The 7,987-nt window shown below is 41.9% G+C and overlaps 1 pseudogene; it reads left to right on the plus strand.

Annotated features, from left to right (window-relative positions):
• Positions 1-810: 810 nt before the first annotated feature.
• On the plus strand, positions 811-5,168 carry LOC108591592 (small ribosomal subunit protein eS26-like; annotated as a pseudogene).
• Positions 5,169-7,987: the final 2,819 nt, after the last annotated feature.

The following is a 7,987-nucleotide window of genomic DNA, read 5'->3' on the forward strand; positions in this document are numbered from 1 at the left end:
TTTAGACTTTGTTTGGGCCTCATAACCCCCTCCTTTTTTCTGATTTCTTCCCTTTGGAATAGACACACCTATCCTGTATCTATCCCACCATAGTATTTTGAAAACAGACAACTTGTCTAGTTTCACACGTTCACAGCTGGAGAACAATTTTACTCAGATGACTCGTACCTCACACCTATCTGCTTTAGACGACATTTAGGTGAGATTTTGAACTTAGAGTTGGTGCAGGAATGGGTTGACTTTTGAGGCTCTTAGGGTGGGATGAGTATATACTGAATGATAAAAGGACATGAATTTGGGGTAAAATGTTATGGGCTGAACTGTGTTCCCTCTAAATTCAGATGCTGAAGTCCTACCCCCAGAATAATTGCTTCTGAATGTGACTATATTTGTAGATACAGTCTTTAAAGAGGTGATTAAGTTAAAATTAGGTCATTAGGATGGGCACTGATTCAATATGACAGATGTCCTTATAAGAAGAGGAAATGGGCTAGGTGCAGTAGCTTACACCTGTAATCCCAGCACTTTGGAAGGCTGAAGCAGGTGGATCACCTGAGGTCAGGAGTTTGAGACCAGCCTGGCCAACATAGTGAAACCCCCCTCTACAGAAAATACAAATATTAGTTGGGCGTGGTGGCGGGCACCTGTAATCCCAGCTACTCAGGAGACTGAGGCAAGAGAATCACTTGCACCCAGGAGGCGGAGGTTGTGGTGAGCCAAGATGTCTCCATTGCACTCCAGTCTGGGCAACAGCCTCCATCTCAAATAATAATAATAATAAATAAGTAAGAAGAGGAAATTTGGACACACATGCACACAGGGAAAGACCGTGTGAAGACAAAGGAAGAAGATGACCGTGTGAGTCAGAGAGAGGTGCCTCAGAAGACACTAATTCTGCCAGCGCCTTGACATGGACTTCTGACCTCCAGAATTGTGAGAAAAGTAATTTCTGTGGTTTAAGCTACCCACTCTGTGGTACTTTGGTGTGGCAGCCCTAGAAAATGAATACACCGTGGCTCCGATGTTGCAAGCCAACGTGAGTTGTTTTTATGTTCATTGGTCTGGCTGCCATAAATGATTGCACTCATAATGAGGACCTACAGACCCTAAGAATTTTTTACTTGATTTGTCCATGTTGTATATGAATAAATTTGTCTGGCCTTTTCCCTTTTGGCCCTTCATTATTCAATATATTTTTAGCACCTACTGTATATTAGGTATGATTAATATAGTAGTAAACATGACAGTTTTGGTCTTTGAAGAGTTACCATCCCAATGGGGGAAACTTGTAATAAACAATTAAATATATAATATGGCATCAAATTATGATCGTCGTCTGAAAAAGACAATGCGGGAGCTCCAGGTTATTATGATAGATATAACACATGCATTCAATTTGATCCCTCTAGAAACATCACTAAAACCAAAGGAAAGGGATTTTTTGTTCCCCAAGACACAGCCCTGTAGAATCCAGGAGAGCAGGAGAGGAACAGAAGCAGTATTTAGAATTGTAAATCCAAGAGACAAATAGTAGCAAATGTAAAACTAAGCAAGCTGAATCCCAAATCCAGCTCAATTTATGTCACAAAACCCTCGAAAGGCACAAGGACTAGGAGCACCAGTCCTTGTGTCTCTGAAACCAGGGACGAAGGAGAAGTGCTAAAACAAGGACAGGTGAAACGATTTGAGAAGTAGTTCTACCCCAAGACCCCCACACCCATTCCACTCCACTGGGCATCTGTCCTCCTCCATCAGGAAAGAAGACTGGAAGTTTGCTCTCTGCAGAGCACCTCTGGCAACAAGGACATGTGACACTGCAATTCTGAGACACAGGAGGATTAGGTGGTTAATGCTAGTGAAGCAGGAGCTGAAACTGCCCCTTCTCCCCTCCCAACCTCACCCTCCCCAGTTGCTTCCTCCCATCCAGTTCCCAGAACACCAGCAGCCAGTTCCTTGCCCCCAAGCAGGAGACTAGAAAATCTTAAAAGCCCAAGAGGATAAAACAAAGTTAGGGACATTGACTGTTCCTCAACAATAGACCCCTCAAGGTCTGGGAGGGACAACAAGCTTTAAAAGAACTCTAAATCCAGGCTGGGCAAAGTGGCTCATGCCTGTATTCCCAGCACTTTGGGAGGCTGAGGCAGGTGGATCACCTGAGGTTGGGAGTTCAAGACCAGCCTGACCAACATGGAGAAAGCCAGTCTCTACTAAAATTACAAAATTACCCAAGTGTGGTGACACATGCCTGTAATCCCAGCTACTTGGCAGGAGAATTGCTTGAACCCAGGAGGTGGAGGTTGCAGTGAGTTGAGATCACACCATTGCACTCCAGCCTCAGCAACAAGAGCAAAACTCCATCTCAAAAATAAATAAATAAATAAATAACTCTAAATCATTAACAGACATCAAAGTAATAGATAACTGAGAAATCAAACAAATAGAAAAATCACTTGGCATAAACAGAGATCAAGAAGTAAGAGGAATTAAAAAAAAAAACATTATTATTAACATTATTCTCAGAAAGATGAGCAAAGACCTTATATCAATAAAGCAAGCACAGATGGTAAGGGAACCAATGAAAGGAACAAAAAAGAGCTCCTGGAAATTAAAAATATGATAGCAGAAATGAAAAACCTCAATAAATGACTGGAAGATTGAGTTGAGGAAATCGTTCAAAAAGTAGGGGGAAAAAAAGATTAAGACGTCGAAAATAGAAGTAGAGTGCAATTCCAGGTTGCTCAACTCCTGAATAATAGGAGTTCCAGAAAAAGAGAACAGATAATACAGGGAAGGAAATTATCAATGAAATATTGTAACAAAATTTCCTGGAATTGATGGACCTGTATTTACAGAATGAAAAGGTTCACAAAGTGCCTGGTACAACTGATTCATTCATTCAATCAATGTACATAAGTGTCTACCATGTGTCAGGCAGTATTTTAGGCTCTAAGAATAAAAGAGCAAACGAAGCTGACAAAAACCCTTGCTTTCATGGAGTGTACTTGTTTGAAGGTGACTGAAAAAAAATCCAAGAAAGTTTTAATGACAGATTGGGCAGGGTGAAAACAGAGAAAACAGTAAAAGGAGGTAGGATTCACTGATAAATTAGACGTGGAGTTAATGATGACTTGGAGATAACTCCAAGAAAAACTAGAAAAGAAATAGTTATTTCATGGTTAGAGAAAACTCAGATGCAAGTTTTTCAGGGTTAGTGGGAGGGATTTAGAACTTGGTTTGGGGCCAATCCAATTTGAGATGCTTATTATGTATCTAGGAAGAAACATCACTAGGCAGTTGTATGTATGAGTCTGGAGTACAAGGCAGAAGTCCACGGTAGAGATAAAAATTTAGGAATTATCCTTTTCCATGCCCTGCTGCTGCCTGAATCAGTCAAGAACATTTGTTTCAATATGTGGAAGTATTTTGTTTTGATCTGCCTTTTTTATTAGTTCTAAAGAAAGGTATCCAATATGTTTTAGATTGGCATAACACTCAACCCATACATTCATAATTTGAAAAGAATTGCTTGTATTTTTCCTATTCAGTGACATGTTATGTCTTACCATTTGCTCATATTGATATTTGTATCTCTCAATAAAGATTTGTAGTTTATTATTTTCTGTATAAATCCTTCATATATATATATATATTTGAAATGGAGTCTTGCTCTGTCACCAGGCTGGAGTGCAGTGGTGTGCTCTCAGCTTCTTGCAACCTCTGCCTCCAAGTTCCAGCCATTCCCCTGCTTTCAGCCCCCTGAGTAGTTAGGACTACAGGCACATGCCACTATGACTGGCTAATTTTTTGTATTTTAGTAGAGACGGGGGTTTCACCATGCTGGCCAGGATGGTCTCAATCTCCTGAACTTGTGATCCACCCACCTCGGCCTCCCAAAGTGCTGGGATTACAGGTGTGAACCACTGTGCCTAGCCCAATCCTTCATATTTCTTATTAGATTATTCTTAGGTTGTGTGGCTTTGTTTGTTTGGGGTGTGTGTGTGTGTGTGTGTGTGTGTTGGGGAAGAGGTTGTGTCTAACATAAAAGGATTTTTTTCCCATTGTATCCTCTAATTTGATTATTTCTTGATATAAAAATGCTATTTATTTTTTATATTTATCTTATATCCTGCCACCTAGGTAAATTATTTTATTAATTTTGATAGTTTTTCAGTTCTTGCATTTTCTAAGTGGAAATTACATTACCTACACATAGTAAGTTTTCTTCTCCTTTCCAATACAGCTGACCCTTGAACAACATGGGTTTGAACTGCATGGGTCCACTTACACTCAAATTTCTTTCATTAAGAATTACATTGAGTGTGCCTGCCTCTCCTGCCTCCCCTTCCACCTCCTCTACCTCTTTGGCTTCTGCCACCCATGAGAGAGCAAGACTAACCTCTCCTCTTCCTCCTCCTCAGCTTCTTCAACATGAAGATGATGAGAATGAGGACCTTTGTGATGATCTTTCACTTAATAAATGGTAAATACAGTTTCTCTTCCTTGTGATTGTCTTAATATTTTCTTTTCTCTAGCTTACTTTGTTATGAAAATACAGCATATAACACCTATAATGTACAAAAAATATGTGTTAATCAACTGTATGAGCTCCTGGTAGGGATTCCCATAAACAGTAGGCTATCGGGGAGTCAAAAGTTAAACACCACGTGTTCTCACTCATATGTAGCAACTTTAAAAGTTGATCTTACAGAAGTAAAAAAGAAAGAAGATACTCGAGGCTGGGAAGGGTTATGGGAAGGGAAATGTGGGGAGAGATGTGTTAAAAGATACAAAATTACCCTCTCTCCTGTTTGTGCCTCCAAGACGACAAAGAAAAGAAGGGACAATGGTTGTGCCAAAAAGGGCCATGGCCACGTGCAGCCCATTCGCTGCACAAATTGTGCCCAATGTGTGCCCAAGGACGAGGCCATAAAGAACTTCGTCATTCAAAGCATAGCGGAGGTCACAGCAGTCGGGGATATTTCTGAAGCGAGTGTCTTGATGCCTATGTACTTCCCAAGCTGTATGCGAAGCTGCATTACTGCGTGAGTTGTGCAGTTCACAGCAAAGTAGTCAGAAATCCATTTCGTGAAGCCTACAAGGACCGAACACCCCCACCCTGATTTAGACCTGTGGGTGCTGCCCCACGACCCCCACCAGAATCCATGTAACCACAGCCCCCACCAAAACCCACGTAAGGAGCCGAGTCCTTAAAAGACTGAAGACGGGCTATCCTCTAGAGAAAAATAAAATGGAAACTGTATACAAAAAAATATATACAAAACTATAGCTAGATAGGAAGAATAACTTCTAGTGTTCTGGAGCACTGTAGGGTGCCTATAGTTAACCATAATATATTATATAGTTTCAAATAACTAGAAGGAGGGTATTAAATGTTCCTAACACAAAGAAATAATAAACGTTTGAAATGATGAATATGCTAATTACCCTGATCTGATCACCATACGTTATATGTGCAGAAGCATCACTATACATCCCATGAATATCTAAAACTATTGCCAACTTTTTAAAGTTATACATGAATTTTCTGCTGCATGGGGGTGGTGAGCACCCGTCACTCCTGTCTTGTTCAAGGGTCAACTGTGTATATTAGGTTCTGTTCTGACTCTGAAATCATTGCTTTCCACTACACCATTCTCCTCCTTTTTTCCATATCCTTTTTGAAAATCTTCAAAAAATATATGTGTCATGTCATGCAACCTTATTTGACACATGAGAAAATAAGGGTCTGGCCACAAAAATTAAGTGATATATCTCAGTTAGGAGCCAATGGGTACCAGTAAGCCAAAACCTGCAGCTGATCAATACGAATTAAGTGGACCAATAGCCCCTACTGATGACCTCATGAGAGGCTCCCACCAAACAGATTAGTTTTATTGGTTAAATGGTATAGGAAACAGTCATAATTATGGGTTACCACAAAAAGTCTTTTGTTCTATGGGTTATAATGGGTATAACGCAAATTAGAGTGCTGAAAGAACATTTAGGAGAAATTTAAAAATATTCTATAATTCTTTTTTCAAGACCTTTGATTCTTCCCTCCGATGATCCTTGCTTCTTCATGTTTTTGTGGAACATTTGACCGTGTGGGGCTCCCTCCAGTAAGCAGGTCTCGGACTTCAGCCACATTTAGTGCTCATCTCATATCTTGACAAGAGTACCCAAGAACCTCTAGCGCCTCCGAGTCTCTCAATGCCATCTCCATTACCCTTCAAAACACACCCCCAACCTAGGATGATTGGGCTATCCTTCCTAGCTGATAAAACCAGCAGAAAAAGTTTTTTTTATTTATTTCTGTCAACTATTGCTATCAGGTGATATGCGGTATGTTTAACACTCTGAAACATGAAACCCCTGTAAGTAAGTGATCCTGGACACACATCTCCTGTAGCACTGTGTCCTACTCAGCCTTAGTCCAGCTAAGTGTGGAAGTTTATGCACATTTGGATCTTTCTAGACATTTTCTCTAAGTACCATGAGAGAAGTATAAGGCAGCCCCATTTGATTGTTAGAAGGCTGACTGATTTGCACGAAAGGGACAGAGCATGGAAGAGGCTAGGGCCAGTCCTTGTGAAGCCACCACCAGCATCATGTCTGCCAGATCAAGACACACCACTGTAGCTGTGCCACCTCATCCATCCCTCACGCAGCCTTCTCAAGGAGTTCTCCTGGCACAGCACATACTCTGCATACTGCAGAACATGTCAGGTCCTTGGCCGGGCGCAATGGCTCATGTCTGTAATCCCAAGCACTTTGTGACGTTAAGGCGGGCAGATCACCTGAGGTCAGGAATTCGAGATCAGCCTGACCAACATGGCAAAACTCCGTCTCTACTAAAAGTACAAAAATTAGCTGGGTGTGGTGGTGTGTGCTGTAATACCAGCTACTCAGGAATCTGAGACAGGAGAATCACTTGAATCCAGGAGGCAAAGGTTTAAGTGAGCCGAAATCATGCCACTGCACTCCAACTCTTCCCTTGGGTGACGGAACAAGACTCTATATCAAAACAAAAACAAAACAAAACCGTGTGAGGCCCGTGCTCTGCGGGAATGACCTTTCCAGGTCTTGAACTTACAGGTAGAACAAGTAGTGACCATAGAAAAACTTGATTCCATTTTAATAACCTGGTTCTCTTCCCTTATGTGCATAAAGTATGCTCATCCTTCTACGTCAATCTCTGTATTGTTCTGACTACTCCTAGGGAGGGGAAATCAGACTTTCCTTCTAAGTGGTGTCTATTCTTGCAAGGACAAGGGTGCCCTGTATGAAAGCCCGAGGGTCATTTCTCAGCTTTTCTTATGTAAACATTTGGTTTTGCAGGACCAGCAATGCTTCCCTGGAGACCCGGCCATCCTCTGGTACAGAGCAGAGAACTGGACAAACATGCTTTGCTGGGCCCTGCAGCTTTGACTGAGAGTCACACCGTTTTGGGGATGGGGCTTTGCCACTGTCAATCACTTGAGGTCAGTAAATGTTGCCTCCATGTGGTGACTTCTGCCACCAAGGCCAGATCTAGGGATCTAGTTGCTAACTCGGCAGCCTTACATTTTTCTACAAGCTTATAGAAATGTTTTGTTTTTTCCCTTCCTCTCCTCCTCCTCCCCTTCCTCCCTCTCCCCTTCCTCCCTCTCCTCTTCCTCCTCCTCCTCCTCCTCCTGCTCCTCCTTCTCCAGAACTGGCTTCATTAACAGCAAGAATTCAGGCAGTCTCCCTGGTCTCTCATGCAGCTCAATCCCTGACAGCCTTTCCCTGTAAATGCCACCTGCTGTTACATGCTCCATCTGTTTTGTCAGACTCACTTCTTTCTACAGCTTCCTCCACTGACTTCAGCAGCTCCTTCATGCATGCCACAGTTTTTCTGAAGTCTTTGGATGCATTTCCATAATGACAACATCAGAGTTCCTGCTTCTCTCCATGTTGCCAAATACCTCGTTGGAGTTGTTGGTCTGACTTGGGACTTTGTAACGCT

The sequence above is a fragment of the Callithrix jacchus genome, chromosome 5 (genome assembly GCF_049354715.1).
Source record: "Callithrix jacchus isolate 240 chromosome 5, calJac240_pri, whole genome shotgun sequence".
Classification (NCBI taxonomy): Eukaryota; Metazoa; Chordata; class Mammalia; order Primates; family Cebidae; genus Callithrix; species Callithrix jacchus.